The sequence below is a fragment of the Capra hircus genome, chromosome 7 (genome assembly GCF_001704415.2).
Source record: "Capra hircus breed San Clemente chromosome 7, ASM170441v1, whole genome shotgun sequence".
Taxonomy (NCBI): Eukaryota; Metazoa; Chordata; class Mammalia; order Artiodactyla; family Bovidae; genus Capra; species Capra hircus.
In genome coordinates this window covers 55,505,202-55,526,086 of record NC_030814.1, presented here as the reverse complement: position 1 = coordinate 55,526,086, position 20,885 = coordinate 55,505,202, and positions in this window count along the sequence as shown.

Sequence of the window (20,885 nt, the reverse complement as noted above, 5' to 3'; positions counted from 1 at the left end):
CAAAACCCACAGGTGAAGGGTTCAGTCCACAGGACCACTTCAGATACGGGCCACAAACAGGGTGCCCAGGCTATCTGCATTCTGCTTGGCTGTCTACAAATTTGAAAGTTGCCCATGACTCCCCTCAGATCTGATAATTCGGTAAAATGGTTCATAGAACTCAGGAAAACACTTAACTTACACTTGTCATTTTATCATACGGAATACAACTCAGAAATAGCCAAGTGGAAGAGATGCATAAATGCAAGGTAGGGGTGGGTGGATAGAGCTCAGGGTCACCTAGATGAAAGAGATGGAGTGGGGTTCAGAGCTCTCTCCAGGCATGCCACCCTCCTGGTCTGGTGATGTGTTCACCAACCTAGAAGCTCTCAGATAGTTAGTGCCCAAGGATATACGATTAGTTGTTTGATAGAGCAGTATGGTCCTAGCTGTGACTCTCTTTCTTACTTACAAAGTTCTGGTGAAGAGATCAAGAGCTCAAAGATCTTGCTGGGTCATCCCAGTGCACCAGCCCCAAGCACCCTGTATTATGCATTGAACCTGGACTGGCAATTCATTTCACGTATGATAATTTACATGTTTCAATGTCATGCTCCCATATCATCCCACCCTCGCCCTCTCCCACAGAGTCCAAAGGACTGTTCAATACATCTGTGTCTCTTTTGCTGTCTTGCATACAGGGTTATCATTACCATCTTTCTAAATTCCATATATATGCATTAGTATACTGTATTGGTGTTTTTCTTTCTGGCTTACTTCACTCTGTATAATAGGCTCTAGTTTCATCCACCTCATGGTGAGGGAAGTGGGAGGGGGGGGTTCAGGTTGGGGAACACATGTACACCCATGGCAGATTCAAGTCAATGTATGACAAAACCAGTACAATATTGTAAAGTAAAATTAATTAATTAAAAAATAAAATAATAATAATAAAAAGAGCCCAATGATCATGGGCCTCTTCTTTGCTTCTATTAGCTCCTGGTCTTTTGATGATTCCTTAGCCATGGGCCTCAGCTCATAGAAGAACAGCCTGCACACCTACAACTCTGCAGACTTAAAGGAGAAAGAAAACATATGCTTATTGAGCTCCTACAATGTTTGAGCACCAAGGACTGGAGACATGAATCTATCCAATCTGAAACCTCTTTGCTCTACAGCTAAAAATGCAAACCTCTTCCTAATCCCTGTTCTTGCTGATGCTGTTGACAGGGCTGAGCTGGCACAGGAAGAAAGAATTGGAAATTTCCTTGTTAATTTCAGCTTTGTAGATGATTCAGATTGCCAAAAAAAAAAAAAAAAAAATTCACCTTGGGTTGAAAGCATATGGACAAATTATTTGTGCAGATTAAATAATCCAGATGGCTATCTGAGTTACTGAAGCAGAAAAGAAAACGGTTTCATCATAGATGGAGCCAATTCAGTAAATTCAGGAAACAACAGATTTCTTTACCTTGCATGACCTGATTTCTCCTCTTCTTCATTTGGCTGGCTTAATTTTACTGTGCAATTGCCAAATCTTCACTTCACTTGGGCTATTTAAATAGTCACAATGTTGCCTTTTTATATAAAAGATTAACAGATAAACAACTAAAATTTGATGGAGAAGAATGACATCTGGAACAAAGGATTAATCAGTTCTGTCACTCTCATTTGGGCAGCAAAATCAAGCCTCTTGTTTGGGGAAATACTGCTGGATGGGATAGTCTCCACATTGCCAGGCTGTTTTTCTTTTTAATATCACAGCTGATTTGCTGTGGTGGAGGCTGCTACAAACTGTTGGCACTATCACTAGTTACAAAGTGTGTTTGCCAAACTACTCAGGGTAGAGGGAGCCATACTGTATTCTTTAATGGTGGGCTACTTCTGCCAGGGAAAAGACCAGCATAGAAAAGAGCCTCATTCATCTTCTCCCCTTTGCCTCCTTGTGGCCTGAACAAAGTGAATGTATCAGATTGTGTAGAAAACACTGGTAGGAACTTCTATGTTCCTCTCTCTCCAATATTGCTGTTGGAAACTTTCAGCAGGTGTTTCAACCACTGACTTTCTCTTATCCTTGTCCCTTGGTGCACATAGACGCAGAACCTTGGGAATATGCGGATGGCTCACCTGTTGCATTGCTGTGTTTGAAAAATACAAAGGACAGTGGGTACCAGATGCTTTTGAATCCGTCTTTAATAGTCAAACACTCCTGTCAGTTGTCTTCTAAGTAGCAAAAATGTAAAATCAGAGGGACCTAGACAAAGTTCCAAACTGTAATTCTAGCTCACTCCTGGAAACTCTCACATCAGTGCACTGTATTCTATGGAAGATAATTATACTATCTTTTTTTTTTTTCCTGTCCTCATTCACAGATGTCAATACATGGTGAGTGGTTTCCAAAAATTTACTTCATTTGCAACTAAAAGCAAGAAGAGAAGGCAACCCAAGCCACCCTGGCATCCTGACAGCTCAGCACTCTCTACTAAGAACACAGCTCCATGCCAGTCACCTCCTGGGTGTCAAGGCAAGAAAGCAGGGACATATTATTTAGGACACATTTAAAAATAAGAATTAAACTGTCACAGTACTTAAATTTTCTCCCTTTCTAAGCCCTCTAAACCAAAGAATCAACCTCTCCCATTAGGTGAAAAGACAATGATTCAGAGTTAAAGGTGAATAAAAATGCAATATTTTAAATCACTTTCAGAATTCCTTGAGAGAATTACATTTTTTTTGAGTATAAAAAAAGAAGAAATCCCTTCTTAAAATTGACTATTGACATTAGTGAATAACAAGATCAAAGGGAGGAACGGGCTGAGTGCTATCACCATCATACAATTTTACTCTTAGTTTTGCGGGTAACTTGGCTCTATTTTTCATTCATTCACACACGCATTCAGTGCTGAGAATTCACACTGGCCTCTGAAATTAAATTCTAGGTAATTTTTATTGCACTCTTATCATGAACCAGATACTGCTCAAAATGCTTTACATATGTTACTGTATTAAATTCTCACTAAATGCTATGAGATAGGTACTATTCTTATCCTCTTTTTCCAGAGAGAAAATGCAAACTTTGAGAGGGTAAGAAATTTTCCAAAGGAAACCCAGTAGGCAGATGTAGAGGAAGACTGTGAACTGAGGCAGTCTTAACTTCAGAGCCAATATTCTAAACAGCCCACCCACCCAATAGCTAGTTGGTGGGGTAGTATTAGGACCTAGAGAAGCCAGGTGGCTACCCAACAAGCTGCTTCTGTTTCTGAAGGGTTTATTTTTATACCCTATTGCCTTCTTTACAGGGGAGTTTTGGAATAACATGGGAAGTGACCTACTGGCAAGAAGAAACAGATGACTCCCGTTGAACAGGAAGGAGGGTGAGAAACCCTTTTGAGTCACAAGAATACCATTTTTTCACACCAGTGGAGGTCATTGAATGAATCACAAGAGAGAAATGGATTTTGAGAGGTCACATGGAAAAAAGTCCCATGTTTGAGGAGGATACTCTGCTGCCAGAAAAGTGATCTAACAGAAGTTTTGCTGCAGAAAGGCTACTTTTATTGAACTTTGCCCAGGAGCATGTGCTTTATGAAGTTGACCAGATAGCCTGTTTGGTCAGACCTTTCCAGATACTTTAATGACCCTGCAGTGTGTCCTGCAAGTCTCCTGGAGTAGGTGCATGTGGCTCCAGGTACTCTGTTGACAAGCTGTAAAGGGCTTTAGGCTACCTTGTGCGTTGTTATTGTTTTTTAGTCGCTAAGCCATATCCAGCTCTTTTGCGACTCCATGGACTGTACCCCACCAGGCTCCTCTGTCCATGGAATTTCCCAGGCAAGAAAACTGAGATGGTTTGCCACTTCCTTCTCCAGGGGATCTTCCTGACTCAGGGATCAAGCCTATGTCTCCTGCATTGGCAGACGGGTTCTTTACCACTGAGCCACCAGGGAAGCCTTTCCTTGTGTGTTACCAATTTGTAATTGTCCAGCTTGCCAAATAAGTAAGTCAAAGGATTTGGTGGTCTGGCAATAACTCAAAGCTCTATATTCCTCTTCTGTCTTGGATTCATTTATTCCAACAGCTTTTCCTGAGTGTTTCTTTGGGCCAATTACTAAGGGTCCCCAGACAAACAAGGCATGGTCCTTTGCGTCAAAGAACATGTAGTGAGGAGATTTGAAGCCCCATAACCTCTGGGAGAGAGCTTCCTGTCCTCTGCTCCTCATCACTCAGGCTGGGCATGAGGTAGAAAACATGAGTTTTCCCTTTTCTCTTTTATCTGATGCTTTGTTGCTTAAGGACTATCTCTAACCTCCTGCTTGACTGGTTGATGACTTTATGTTGATCCAGTGTTAGACAATTTCCAAGTGCTAATAAAAAATAAAAGCAACTCACACCATAAAAGCTCTGCATGTGGCACACATGTGACAACCCTTTGAAGCAGTTTCTGTTAATGTCCTTATTTTCTACGGAAGAGTATTGAGACACAGGAAGGTAAAGAAAGATGAGCCCAAAGTTAAAATGTTAATCAGTTTCTCTTCAAAGCACATTGTAACAACCACTGCTATACAGCTGTGAAAAGAAGAGAAGTGAAAAGCAAAGGAGAAAAGGAAAGATATTCCCATTTGAATGCAGAGTTCCAAAGAATAGCAAGGAGAGATAAGAAAACCTTCCTCAGAGATCAATGCAAAGAAATAGAGGAAAACAACAGAATGGGAAAGATGAGAGATCTCTTCAAGAAAACTAGAGATACCAAGGGAACATTTCATGCAAAGATGGGCTCGATAAAGGACAGAAATGGTATGGACCTAACAGAAGCAGAAGATATTAAGAAGAGGTGGCAAGAATACACAGAAGAACTGTACAAAAAAGATCTTCACAACCAAGATAATCACAATGCTGTGACCACTCACCTAGAGCCAGACATACTGGAATGTGAAGTCAAGTGGGCCTTGGAAAGCATCACTATGAACAAAGCTAGTGGAGGTGATAGAATTCCAGTTGAGCTCTTTCAAATCCTGAAATATGATGCTGTGAAAGTGCTGTACTCAATATGCCAGCAAATTTGGAAAACTCAGCAGTGGCCACAGGACTGGAAAAGGTCAGTTTTCATTCCAATTCCAAAGAAAGGCAATGCCAAAGAATGGTCAAACTACCACACAATTGCACTAGTAAAGTAATGCTCAAAATTCTCCAAGCCAGGCTTCAGCAATATGTGAACTGTGAACTTCCAGATGTTCAAGCTGGTTTTAGAAAAGGCAGAGGAACCAGAGATCAAATTGCCAGCATCCGCTGGGTCATGGAAAGAGCAAGACAGTTCCAGAAAAACATCTATTTCTGCTTTATTGACTCTGCCAAAGTCTTTGACTGTGTGGATCACAATAAACTGTGGAAAATTCTGAAAGAGATGGGAATACCAGACCACCTGACCTGCCTCTTGAGAAACTTACTTGCAGGTCAGGGAGCAACAGTTAGAACTGGACATGGAACAGCAGACTGGTTCCAAATAGGAAAAGGAGTATGTCAAGGCTGTATATTGTCACCCTGTTTGATAATGCTACCATTATAAAGAACCTTGCAAGAAGAGATAAGAAAGAAGCTGATACAGAGATGGGGAAAGACACTAAGTGATAAATCATAGCAATAATTAGCATTCAGTAAGTGTATAGAGATGATCTCAAATCCTCAAAGACTCACTGCTAGCTGGATATTATTTTCCATGTGAGGAAATGGATTATGGTAGAAGTAGGATTTGGATCCAGATCAGCTTTCTCTCTTTGGGCTTCTTTAGCTGCATCATCCTGCTTCCTGGTGACAAGAATTACACAGAGCATGAAGATTAACCCTGTCTCCCAGTAAGAGACCATCACTGAGATGAGCAAGATGCAACTACAGTTTAATGGAGAACATTAGAATTGGATGATCTTAGAGACCACTCATAATTCAGGGATTATTGAAAGAAGGAATTTCCATAGCTCAGATAAGAGAGACACCAATGGTTCTTGAATTAACACCACAAATAGTACAATACAGGATACGGAAACTGAATTCCTTAGGCTATGGAATAAAGGATGGACATCTAGCAAATCTAAATGGAACAAAAAAAGAATTTGAGGCTAACTTTGGTAAAATTCAGGCCAAAAACAGAAGGCCATTATTTAACCCTGTGGCACCATTAAATGTTGAAGAGTAACTTGCTTACTGATGTTGCTTCTTTTTACTAGTGCAGAGTGAAACCAAGTAGCAAAAACTTAAGTGATTCAGGAATATTGTGGGTACCAGTAACTTTAAGAACATACGTAGCTTCTGAGTTGTGTTTAAATTACCTCTAAGTAGGCGAAGGCAATGGCAACCCACTCCAGTACTCTTGCCTGGAGAATCCCATGGATGGAGGAGCATGGTAGGCTGCAGTCCGTGGGGTCGCTAAGAGTCGGACATGACTGAGCGACTTCACTTTCACTTTTCACTTTCATGCATTGGAGAAGGAAATGGCAACCCACTCTAGTGTTCTTGCCTGGAGAATCCCAGGGACAGAGGACCCTGTTGGGTGCTGTCTATGGGGTCACACAGAGTCGGACACGACTGACGTGACTTAGCAGCAGCAGCAGCAGCAGAGACCACTCAGTACAACCATTTGCCTGGTGACCTAACCTCTGGCAACATCCTCATGAAGAATGTGGAGACCAATTTGGGACTTAGAATGACTGATGTCCTCCAGCTCTATCAAGAAAACTTTTACTAGAGAAAATTTTGCTGGAAAGCCGAGCTGTTGATCCAAGCACTAGAAACCCTCTAGAGTAGAGAGATGTCACATGCTTCTCCATTTAGTGAGGCCTCTGCCTAGGAAACCACTTTGCTGGGTAGAAACAGGAATTTTGCATTGTTTGTCCATGTCAATCAGATTATAATTTGTTCCATGGGAGGAGTTTTCAAAGGGCTGAAGAGTTGGAAATAGCTCTTGGATACAGAACTAGTACTGCTGGAGTCTTGCTGGGTCTTTGGTGATGTAAGCTTGTCAAAGTTGTCATTTGTAGTCAGAGAGCTAGCTGTGGTTAATAGGAAATAATTTCTCTGGTTATACAGACACATACTGCCACATAAATGCACATGCTGTGTGGGGAAACCACAGCCTCTGCTCTTATATCTGTTCTAAATCCTGCACAGACCTGCCATCACCCTTATGCATCATTATTTGAGTTGCTCAGTGTATCTCTCTTCATCTGTCAGTGAGTCTTTGTCATGCATAACTTATTTTCATTTCTTTTGTGAACAGAGTCTTGCCTTAAGAGGATCTGAATTCCTCCAGACCATTCTTTGAGGAATTAGATAAAAATAATAATTGAGTCTCTAGCAGACATTGAGCTAAATACTTTGCATTAGCTCATTTAATCCACACAAAACCTCTAATGAGGCAGGTACTATTATTAACTCCATGTTGTCAGTGATGAAAGACCTAGGTTATGCAGCTTGCTCAAAGCACACAGATTCAGCTTAGATTCACCTGTGGCCTAATGGACCTCAGCTTGCAGCCCTGTCTCCTTCTGCTTCTTCAAAGTATGCCAGGCTCTGTTCAGCAGAGGGTAAATGTTTTTTATTTCCTTTGAGTTTAGTTATTTTGGAATGGATGAAGGAGGAAATATTTGGTATAATTCTCATTTCTCTATAATTCTAGCATGAGGATTCTGAGATATGATTTAATTTTCCCATTTACTTAAATATCAAGTTCATAACCTGCCACTCACATTGATTTATGTACTTAATGAAAACACTTTCTTTAGAAAAGTATATGTGTAAAATGAAATGTAGATTCTGTGAGACAGGGGTATTAATAACTATATCCTCATAATCAAGAACATGTGCCTTCTCCATGGTAGTGTGAAAGTTGCTCAGTCGTGTCTGACTCTTTGCAACCCCATGGACTATACAGTCCATGAATTCTCCAAGCCAGAATACTGGAGTGGGTAGCCCTTCTCTTCTCCAGGGGATCTTCCCAACCCAGGGATAAAACCCAGGTCTCCCACATTGCAAGCAGATTCTTTTTTTTTTTTTTAATTTAAATTTTTATTTTTACTTTATTTTACTTTACAATACTGTATTGGTTTTGCCGTACATTGACATGAATCCACCATGGGTGTACATGCATTCCCAAACATGAACCCCCCTCCCACAGCATGCTTGGGGCTGGTGCAAGCAGATTCTTTACCAGATGAGCCGCAAGTGAAGCCCTATGGCAAGTGGTCAGTAAATACTTATTGATTAAATGGATGAATAAGAGGTTAAAGTGTCATAAAGGTGTCCATCTCCCTGAAAAAAAAAATCACAGTAAACTCCTGAGGACTAAGTTCTCAGAGGCCAATTATTCTGAAATCTGAGAATAGTGTTATATTTATTGAAATGGCCCCCAGCCTTTGGTGAGAAAAAGTCATATGTGTTTGTGCTTCTTTGTGAAGTATCTATGTCTCTTTGGAAATAACTAGAGGGCCTGATAAAGAGGAAAGGAGGGGCAAACAGGCAATATTATTTTCAGTTGTAACCCTAATAAAACCAGGGTCCATGTGGTTCAGTCCATGAGAAACTTAAAATTCCAAGTGCTATCAAGTAGAAACTGTAATAAGTTGTACATCTTTGAAACAACATAAATGGGACTACTATTAAAATTCTCTGTTCTTGTCTATGGACTCAGAAGTCTCTGGATCATCTCTTCGTCTCTGCAGAGCCATCTTCCTCATCACCTACTATTCCACTTAGCCTCTGTAATCCCTCTTGATTAACAACTCTTCCTCATTGCCACGTTCTGCCTTTTCACACAAATGACTCTCAATAGGTTATTTCTCTCCTGCTTAGGGTTCTCTAAGAATGAGATTCCTCTGCGCCTGCTGGTTTTCTTTTTCCCCTTCAGCTAGTCTCCAACTCAGCATCATCAGGGGAAAGGCCCTCTGCAGAGGATGAGGCAGGGCCAGAGAAGGCAAAGTCCAAACTGTTTGCACACAGGAAGGAGGGGAAAGGCTGTGGAAATGTACAGACACTTTCATCCTTTCGATTATAACATGACTGTCATGCCTAACTAGAGTGCTTCTCCCAATTATACAGTACTTTAAGAATCTACTAAAATCCAATTTTTCTAATAGTATATCTATATCTATCTATCTATATCTACCAAAGAACTCTTACCTTCCAGAGAGACATTTATAAATATGACCTTTATAAATCCATAGGCCAAGATGAAAGCAATGTTTCATTACAGCTTTTAGTTTTCTACATTATTTTGTTGCTTATTTGTTAATTCAACCCAGCATTTAGTCATTTTGTGTAAAATAGATTTAGGATCTAAATCCTTATTTACAAATAGATTTAGGATCTATCCTTTTTTTTCAGCACAGCCAAATTGTTTGGTACTATATTAAACTGAGAATGCTAACTTGCTTAGCCACCCTCCTTGTGCACATCAAAACTTCTCATTGTCACATTTCTGCCCAGATATTAATAACATGAGTGGGAAGGAGAATAAATGCATAAAGTGCTGCTGCTCAGCCTTTTTAAGCCTGTGGAACTTTCCTCTTCTGCTTTGGCTGAAGATGGGGTGATGATTAGGCATGCCGGGAGCCCAGCTGTCTTAGGGAAAAACCCTAAAGGGAGAATCTGTCAATTGAAACAAATTTTTGGATCCCAAGATGGAAACCTAGATGGAACCAATTTTCATGCTACAGCACTACCATCAGGACTGGGCACATCAGGATAACAAGAGGCAGATGGCTTTCAGGAAAATGAAAAATTAGAGGGCACCACACATATGGTCACAGTTTCCAAACTTTGAAGGAATTCTGCCCCTGAAAGTGTACTTGTTTAATCTCTCCCAAGTCCAAAGGCAAGGAACCCTCAAGGGCATCATGTATTTCTTTGAATTAAAGTTGGCCCTAGTACCTTTGTAGATGGAAACATTTATCGGTCTTATGACCAGAGCAATGGAAATTTGCTCCTGGGAAAAGAGAGTTCAGGGAACGATGTTCCATTTATTGAAGGAAGAGGAAGATGTAGATCAAAAAAGAAAAAAAGATAGCACTGGAAATAGACATTCTCAGAGATCTAAGGAGACACTGGGACCACAGCACTCCAAGGGCTAAGAACACGCATTCTAGAACAGAGATGGCATCTGGAAGACAGGGACTCCTTCAGCCCAAGATATGGTTATTGGGTACTTGAAACATATAAAGGAACACATTTGAAATAGATGCTGATGTTTTAAAATTAGGAGATTTCACACTGAAAATATTCAGATTCAGTTCAGTTCAGTTCAGTTCAGTCACGCAGTCGTGTCCGACTCTTTGCGACCTCATGAATTGCAGCACTCCAGGCCTCCCTGTCTGTCACCAACACCCTGAGTTCACTCAAACTCACATCCATCGAGTCCGTGATGCCATCCAGCCATCTCATCCTCGGTCGTCCCCTTCTCTTCCTGCCCCCAGTCCCTCCCAACATCAAGGTCTTTTCCAATGAGTCAACTCTTCACATGAGGTGTCCAAAGTACTGGAGCTTCAGCTTTAGCATCATTCCTTCCAAAGAACACCCAGGACTGATCTCCTTTAGAACAGATTGGTTGGATCTCCTTGCAGTCCAAGGGACTCTCAAGAGTCTTCTCCAACACCACAGTTCAAAAGCATCAATTCTTCAGTGCTCAGCTTTCTTCACAGTCCAACTCTCACATCCATAGATGACCACTGGAAAAACCGTAGCCTTGACTAGATGGACCTTTGCTGGCAAAGTAACGTTTCTGCTTTTCAATATGCTATCTAGGTTGGTCAGAACTTTCCTTCCAAGGAGTAAGCGTCTTTTAATTTCATGGCTGCAGTCAACATCTGCAGTGATTTTGGAGCCCCCCAAATATAAAGTCTGATACTGTTTCCACTGTTTCCCCATCTATTTCCCATGAAGTATGGGACCAGATGCCATGATCTTCGTTTTCTGAATGTTGAGCTTTAAGCCAACTTTTTCACTCTCCTCTTTCACTTTCATCAAGAGGCTTTTTAGTTCCTCTTCACTTTCTGCCATAAGGGTGGTGTCATCTGCATATCTGAGGTTATTGAGATTTCTCCCAGCAATCTTGATTCCAGCTTGTGCTTCTTCCAGCCCAGCGTTTCTCATTATGTACTCTACATATAAGTTAAATAAGCAGGGTGACAATATACAGCCTTGGCGTACTCCTTTTCCTATTTGGAACCAGTCTGTTGTTCCATGTCCAGTTCTAACTGTTGCTTCCTGACCTGCATTCAGGTTTCTCAAGAGGCAGGTCAGGTGGTCTGGTATTCCCATCTCTTTCAGAATTTTCCACAGTTTATTGTGATCCACACAGTCAAAGGCTTTGGCATAATCAATAAAGCAGAAATAGATGTTTTTCTGGAACTCTCTTCCTTGATTCAGCAGATGTTGGCAATTTGATCTCTGGTTCCTCTACCTTTTCTAAAACCAGCTGGAACATCTGGAAGTTCATGGTTCACATATTGCTGAAACCTGGCTTGGAGAATTTTGAGCATTACTTTACTAGCATGTGAGATGAGTGCAATTATGTGGTAGTTTGAGCATTCTTTGGCATTGCCTTTCTTTGGAATTGGAATGAAAACTGACCTTTTCTAGTCCTGTGGCCACTGCTGAGTTTTCCAAATTTGCTTGCATATTCAGATTACTGAGTTGAAAAAAATCAGCAGACCTAGGCACACATTTCTACACAGTCTCAAAGAGGTGGAACTGAGCAGCCAAGCCAGCATGGACTCTGGCATTTGCTGTGACCCCTTTGTGGCCTGTTTTACTTATTTGTTTTACCTTCCTTGCCTTAGAAAGCCATGACCTCTTTTGTCCTGGCCCAATTCTGGTTTGGCCACTTACAGTTGTGACTCTCTGATCATATCACTTAAGGTTTTCAAATCTTTAATCTTTCTAGTGGAGATAATATTTTACCACAGTGTTGGGAAGGTTAGGTAAGAAATTGTATGTAGAGTGCTTAGCTTAAGGCTGGCACATATGCACTTCACACATATCAACCACTATTATCCTGAATGTTGCTCTTACTGAACAAACCTGTTCAAGTCCTTTTATCACCACTCTTTTAATATAAACAAGGATATATGAAAATGATGACCATAGATATGAGCCTCCTACTGCTCAAAGCTTTTGGGTCACTGGATGTACTTTGGAACAGTCAGATTATGTAATTTGCCTAAAGCCATGTATAAACTGGGCAACTGTCTATTTCAATTAATCACCATAAGGAGACAGAGCTGAAAACTAAAGAGTTCCATAGAGAAGTGCCACGGTGTGGGGCAGGCCAGAAGTGGTGCCGAGGTCCATGGCTCCATCTGTTAGGTAAGGGCACCCACTAATCACCCCTGAGAGGGCATGTAGTACAGTGAAAGGACGTGACAGCTGAGAGACATTCAAATCACATCTCCATCACCACCAGGTAACTGCAGTCATAGAACTACTGTAAGTTTTGAGTTTCATTTTATAATCTGTAAGACAGAGATAGTGACAACCTATCCTGCAGAGCTGTTGTGAATGTTAATTAAAATAATGAGCACTTAAATACTTAGCACACAGTAAGTGCTCAAAACACAGTAATTATAAATAAGAGAGTAAATAACAATTGGTCATCTATTGAAAATAGTTAAAATCTTTATTGAAAAATAATAATCCTCAAGAGTTTAAGAAAACTAACTGGTAAACTACGGCAAAATGTGATATGTATAACCTCACATTAGTGTCGTGTACTTTTTGAGCCCATTATAATGACCATTATTTACTGATTACTATTTCCATTAATGCCTCATTACTCCCAATGACATTACTGATAATGTTTCAGGGGGTTTGTTTGATTTGTATTCAAAAGTTGTGATGCGTGGTCTCTTCCCAATATGTCTGGTATTGTGCTTCCTTTTAATTATAATTCAGATGTAAAATCCTGCTTTAGCCTTCTTTTCTACTTCAGTCTAGTCCTAACTGATTAGAACTGAGAATTACAAATTCTATGTGTACATTCTATTTAAAATACTCTGGCACCCAGCTGTTTGAAGTGACCTGGTCACTGCTTGCAAATGAATGTGTTTTGATTCTCAGAGTGGCCAGTGTGTTTGTTCAGTCAAATCTCTTCCCTTGAGCAGTCTTACTTCTAAAGCCTCTCTCTCTTTTAAAATTTTGCTATAATGGAGGCTAAGGACAGCATTTTATCCACCTGGGATACTACCTGTAGTAATAGAATCAGATAGTGACTCTCCAGCATCACACAACGACAATGAGAAGGTGAATTAACTCATGCAGGGCTGACATTTATATATTTGTATAATGAAGGTCAGAGGGGCCAAATTGCAAGTGTGATTTCCTACACAACCAATTATGTCTGTGAAGAAAACATCCCCCTCTATTGATGTAAGTTGTGAATGAATTCCCTTGCCCTGGGAAACTCAGGTGGCTATTTCTCTGCTCCTCAGAACACACATCTGAGCAACCTGCTTGTGAGGCTGGTGCCTTACCAGTGTCATTTTTGTGTGCAAAGGCTCAGCTTTTCCTTTCCTGTGACCATGTCCCGGTGTCTTTCTGAGCTCTTATAACTTTTATTAGGTTCTTAAAAGATTGAAGATAATATATTTTAATTGCTTGTTAAAGTCAAAGTCACTCTGAATTTTCTTCTCATATCCATAAAGTTTTATGAAACTCCTTATTTTGAAGACTTGCAAAGTAAGAATACTTGTCTTAAAACAAGACAGAGCTTTTTATTGTTCCTTTGCAGAGCAAGAACTCCCCAAGGACACTGTCTACAGATCTCATGCTTCACTCTCCAGTTTCCAGCAAGGCTGTCAATTGGTCAGACTTATCCCTGGGTTCCTTTCCACTGCCTCCTCTCTCCATTTGTTCATTCTCTTTTTCTTTCCTTTTCCCATACTCATAATGAGCATGCGAAACCCTCTCTTTTTCCAAAATAATGATATTCAAAGCTGGAGTGGATATCTGCTGATTTTGCTCGTCTATCATCTTTGTGCTCTAGTAGCAGAGCCTCTTTTTTTTTTTTTTCCCATTTGGTAATCCATCCATGTGATTTTGGTAAAGCTATCAACAAAACAGAAGTGGAGACATGACCCAGTCAGGATACCATGTCTTGGACCCACAGCAGTTCCGGAAGTGGGTGTTGATGGATGCAGGATGAACAGGGACCTGGAGAGAGAGTTTCAAGCTATTTGGAATCACTAGCTATGGAGACTCATACGGTTGCTGGAGAAACAGTTTACCTGTTTCACTGGAAACTCACCATGAGAATGATAAAACCGAAGTTGCTATGACTATATTTACTGTCAGAGTCAAAGATGAAAGAGGGAAATCTCACAGCATATTAGTTTTTGGATTCAGCCAATATGTGGGGCCAGCCTCTTATTTTCAACTTCCACATTCTGGGAACCAACAAAATGTCTTTTAGAGTAAGCTAGTTGAGTTGCATTTCTGTTATTTACAACTAAAAGAGCCCAGATTCTTTTACAGCTTTAAGAATTTTGCCATTCAGTGAGGAAATGCATCATTATAGAGGAGAAAGGCAGATTGTAATAAGTGCACAGGAGGGACCTGAAGAAATCACATAGAGGGCATACAACACAGAGGATTAATTCTGATTGAGGAAACCATGAAAATCTACAGTGGAGGAAGACAGTGTTGCAGCTGGGTGTTGTACAGTAAGTGGAATTTCCAGTGCTGTGAGGAGGCAGCATGGAAGGAAGTGTTACTAACAGATGGTATCATGCTTGGAAGGTATGGAGTGAGGAAAGGCATGGCATGTCAGAGGACTGATGAGTGGTTCAATGGGGCAGGACTTAATGTACGTGGATGTATGTCTGAAGCAGGTAGTCAGTGGGCTGGAGTGAGTTACATTTTGGTAACCTTTGCAAACCATTCTAAGAAGCAAACCTATTATTCTCTAAGCAGGGGGGAACTGCTGATGTTTTCCATAACAGGATTAACATGATGAGATGTATGTTTCAAGAAGAAAACTCCACCTCCCTCCCTGGGCTCAGTCATGATTTTCTGGAGGATGGCCTCCCTGGGATTCAGTTCACTGCCTCTATTATCTGTTCCAGGCATCTCATCTCACTTATGCAAACGTATAAAACCTGAGCAATAATTTCTGAAACAATTCTGAGACCTTATCTAGGATAAGGTTAGGGAAGATGACACACTCTCGTCATCAAGTTTAAGGGCACTGGCACCAGCTGGGTGACTTAGGCACCTCACTTGATGTAGTGTACCCAGTTGATGCCTCATCCAGATCTTCGATACAAGGTAGGTGCATGCATCTCACCGCTGATATTGATGAGGACAATGTTGATACTGGTGATGAGTTTTGGCTGCTACAGCTCACAGACTCTGCCCTTTACCAGAGAACAGCCTGAATCCCATCCCCTGCCTATAGCCAATGACCAAATGATGTGGAGCACAAATGCCAAACATCCATGCAGTGTATCAATTTAAACTGTGGTATTTATTATTCATGATCTAGGATTCTCCCATGAATCCTTGCTTCTCTCATTTCCTTAATAAATCACTTACACAAGAAAACCCATCTAGGAACCTGACCTAAGACATATGGCCTTATTTGTAAAATTGACCTTATTGTAAGTCTTAAATTGTTAATGTCAGTAACAAATAAATAAAAATCAGTTGATATAATTAAGTAAAATTAGATGTATATTAATATAAGGGAGGAATTGTGCTGGAGGAAGCACAAGCTGGAATCAAGATTGCCGGGAGAGGTATCAATAACCTCAGATATGCAGATGACAGCACCCTTATGGCAGAAAGTGAAGAACTAAAGAGCCTATTGATGAAATTGACAGAGGAGAGTAAAAAAGTTGGCTTAAAGCTCAACATTCAGAAAACGAAGATCATGGCATCCAGTCCCATCATTTCATGGCAAATAGATAGGGAAACAGTGGAAACAGTGGCTGACTTTATTTTGGGGCACTCCAAAATCACTGCACATGGTGATTGCAGCCATGAAATTAAAAGATGCTTATTCCTTGGAAGGAAAGTTATGACCAACCTAGACAGCATATTAAAAAGCAGAGACATTACTTTGCCAACAAAGGTCCGTCTAGTCAAAGGTATGGTTTTTCCAGTACTCATGTATGGATGTGAGAGTTGGACTATAAAGAAAGCTGAGCACCAAAGAATTGTTGCTTTTGAACTGTAGTGTTGGAGAAGACTCTTGAGAATCCCTTAGACTGCAAGAAGATCCAACCAGTTCATCCTAAAGAAGATTAGTCCTGGGTGTTCATTGGAAGGACTGATGTTGAAGCTGAAACTCCAATACTCTGGCCACCTGATACGAAGAGCTGACTCATTTGAAAGGACCCTGATGCTGGGAAAGATTGAGGGCAGGAGGAGAAGGGGATGAAAGAGGATGAGATGATTGGATGGCATCACCAACTCAATGGACATGTGTTTGTGTAGACTCCAGGAGTTGGTGATGGACAGGGAGGCCTGGCGTGCTGTGGCTCATGGAGGTGCAAAGAGTCGGACACAACTGAGCAACTGAACTGAACTGAATATAAGGGAAACAGAATATTGCTTGGCATATAGCAGGTGTTAGGTAATATTTGTTTTTATTAATGTTATAATATTACTTCTTCAAACAGTTTAGGTCTTACCAGATTTCCTCCCCCTCTTTACTTCTCTTCTACAAATATTTGAGTGTTTATTGTATACCAGGCACTGTTCTAGGGACAAATTTGGGCAAGTTACTGAACTGAGCCACAGTTTACTCATTTGTAAAACAGATACTCTAAATCTAATATATAGGAACTGGTGAAATTAAATTATAAAATATTTATAAAACACTTAGCTCATATCTAGTGAGCATTCTATAAACTTTTCCTTTTTGATTCCTTCCTGCTAATTATTTTCCAGCATGTAGATAGCAGACACAACCAGAGGGGTATTATTTACTGGTTGTAGACTCCATTTGACAGATATATTATTTCTATGTTTAAAGGATTAGTAATAGGACTTCTCTCATGTTGAAGTATGGCAAAACCAATACAATATTGTAAAGTAAACAAAAAATAATAATAATGAAAAGCAGAGACATTACTTTGCCAGGAAAAAAAAAAAAAGAACTTCTCTAACAATGATAACCATGCTTTTCCCTATTAAAGCACTGTGATCCCTGCATATATTATTGTAATGTACATGCTGCCCCAGTGGGTCAGTGGTAAAGAACCGACCTGCAAATGTAGGAGATGTGGGATCAATCCCTGGGTCGGGAAGACCCCCTGGAGGAGGAAATAGCAACCCACTCCAGTTTTCTTGCCTGAAGAATCCCATGGACAGAAGCCTGGTGGGCTCTAGTCCATGGGGTTGCAAAGAGTTGGATACAACTGAGTGACTAAACAACAACAATGCTGCAATATACATTGTCAGATCGCAAAGAGATATTAAGTGCTATGCTGTGAGCTGCCATCAAGGGGTCACTCTGAGCAGGTTAGTGGTCGCCTTTATGTCAAAAGTTCACACTCGGCCCTCTGCAGCCGCTGCTCATAGTAATGAGAGTGTGGCCCTGATGAAAGCCTGCATGCTGAAAGCCAGTCCAGAGAGCAGAGGTGAACTTGAGAGTAAAGCAGAATTTGAACCCAGTTATGTAAGTAGTGCTTTCAGTTCCCATGATCTTTGTGGGAAAAAAAAAAAAAAAAAAGGTATTTTTTTTCCTTCATTCTGCCTCTTTCAGTGCAAGTTCAGGATTCATAGCTTTCCTGGGCTGTTTTTGAGGTCTGCCAACAGCTTAAGTGAAAGAAACAGAAAATGACTGAAATTTCTCTTGGATTCCAGCAGAAAGCAGACAGAAATTAGCACAGCACTGGGTGAATTTGATGTGTTGAGACTGAGGATCAGACCATACCCTATATCATATGCTCTATGATATTTTTTTATGTCAAACATACAAGATAGTCAGTGGAGTCCAAAATGCACTGTTGTTTCTTTTCTTTTCTTTTTCAGCCATGACTGCTCACAGTGATCTGTTAAGATAGTACACATTTCTTTTGACTTATACAATACAAGTAAATGCTGTCTATCATCACAGTGATTACTGTGTTTAAATAGTTGGGATGTAAATATTTTTTTAACCTGAATTTCTTTCTTGCTATTTGGGCTTCTACAGGTTTTTTATTCTTTCATGTAATTAGGTGACTCAATTGAAAAGATGAAAAGACGATGCCACTAACTGAATTAAAAAATAGATATGAATGTAAGATGGAATGGCTAGAAATTAATAAGGAATTATTCTGAAACTGCAACAAGTTTTGAAATTTATATTGTTACTTATAGTACTTGCTCTAGAAACCTACATCTGAGGAGAGTTGAAAGATCGTCATCATCGTCGTCATCATCATAATGTTTTTATACACTGTCCCTTTCTTCCCAAGGACTAAAAGTGCTTCAGAAACATTGTAGCTGAATCAATAGAACAAAGGGAGTAGGTCTAATGGTTAACAAGTGGGGACCCAAATGGGGACACAAAAACACAAATAGCGCAGGACCAAGAGGGTGAATTGCTGTTATAGTCTTTATAGTAAAACAACTCTCTGTGTATTTTATTATATATTAATTAAATATTTATATATTCTTTTATATATTCATTAAACATAGTATCTGCCATGTGCAAATCTCTGAACTAGGTGCAATGGAGGGAAAAAAATCAGAATCTTGCAAGACCTGAGGTCTCAGGGAGATAAGGATCTTGTGCTCACACATGTCAGACCACAGCTAAGGGCATGGGTGGGCTCTGTGGGAAAATCTTTGAGGGTGTCTGAATATGGAACTACCAGCTTCCAGGCTCCACCTGCTGCGTCATAATGAAAACTTCACCTAGTAACTAAATCCATGTAAGAGCGTCCTCCTACCTGCCAAGTCTGGAGCTAGGAGAGCAGAGAGGCTCCTCTCAGTATATACTGCTCATCCTTCTACTCCTTCATTCATTCACATGTCCACTTAATAAACTCTTGTCAATCATGGTGATCAGTCGTGCCCCGGGTATTGAACAAATAGGACTTGTGAGAGGAGCTGAGAACTGAGGGATGGAACAGAAAGAGTTGTGATGCTTACATTCTCATGGGGGAAATGGACATTTAACAATTATCACACAACTCATTAATTGCACCTGTGATAGGGAAGAACAAATCTGACTCCATATTACATCCATTCCTTTTATTTTAGCCTTCGTGCTTCGTTGCTTGTGCTTAGTCATGCTGGCTCTGAACCTTTTGTAAAAGTGTGTTGCCTATAGCCTGAAATTTAGCCTATTATCAGGGCTTTGACTTTTAAGAGTCCATTCATATAGAGATGAAATTTTGCAGAACAGAGAATAACATCTGTCTTGTTGAAGGTTTGTAGGAACATGTCCTGACCTGACCTCAGTGGACAGCTGCAAGACAAAGGTTTCTAAAACCAAGAAATTTGCAACAATTAACCATGCCTTCCCTTCACCATGCTTTTAAAAATGCTTTGTTGAAACCCTTCAGGGAGTTAGGGCTTGGGGCATGATCTACCTGTCTCCTTGGATAGCCCTGCAATAAATCTTTCTCTGCTTCAAACTCCAACATTTCAGTCTGTTTGGCCTTACTGTGCATTGGGCATGTGAACTTGCATTCCATAACAGTACCTGTGATAAGAGCTTCAAAGAAGAAATATAGATTGAAAAGGGGAGTGTGGATGGAGGAGGACACTGAATCTGGTCTGAGAGAATCATGAAAATTTTAAAGGAAGTAAAAGTGGTCAACTGAGGCCTATACAAGCTAGCTAGTGAAGAGAAAGTTGAGGTACAGGAAAGCAGAGGGAATGGGTTGTTAAATGTCCTAAAGAGTGCACCGCCTCGCCCTCCCTTCTCCCACTGTTAGGACAGAGTTCCTGTGCTGCTCTCAGGAACCACTGTCTCTAAGAGAGAGGAAGGGGAGAAAGCCATTGTGCGTGGGTCCACCCAGCAAAGAGGGTACCCAAACCCCTGGACCACTTTGGAGATGCAGAAGCTGGTACCATTGCCCATATTTCTATGCAGTGTGTGACCCAAACATTAAACTGACTTCCTTCCAGATGCCCCAAGCTGAGAGGTGGGAATAAGTTCATACATTACATAGCGTGATTATCATCCATGATATAGATGGTGTTCACTCACTAAGTCATGCCCGACTTTTTGCAACCCCACGGACTGCAGCATGCCAGACTCCTCTATCCTTCACTATCTCCCAGAGTCTGCCCAAATTCATGTCCATTGAGTTGGTAATGCTATCTAACCATCTCATGGATGCATTTTGATGGTAGTTTGAAATAATTTGATAAATCCTACAACGTTTGAGAGTAGTATATAAACCCAGTGTGTTTTAGATACCCAGACTGATCTGTCAACAGTAGAGATAGAAAAGATGAATTTCTATTACAAGTGTCAGATAAAATATTGTGTGGTCTTTTCCATTCTAGGACTGTTAGACTGCTGAGACAAAGTTTATTGTTTAAGTTCAGTTCATAAATTGTTTTTGAAGTGAAATTACTATTTGCACGATCAAATTCACCAATCTGAGCGGTTATTTTGGTGCTATACTGACACAAACCTCTAACACTTGAAGGGTCATGGGTTTTTCTTTATTTAAAGATAAGATTCAAAATGGTACAGAGTAGTAGGGGAAAATTCAGGTAAATGATTAACCAATGGTTTGGTGACCCAGAAATGTGCCCTTGGATCATGGAATTGCATCCCATATTCTGTAACTAAGGAGATTTAGGAATATTTAGAGTTCATGGCATTGGAGAAGGAAATGGCAACCCACTCCAGTGTTCTTGCCTGGAGAATCTCAGGGACGGGAGAGCCTGGTGGGCTGCCGTCTATGGGGTCACACAGA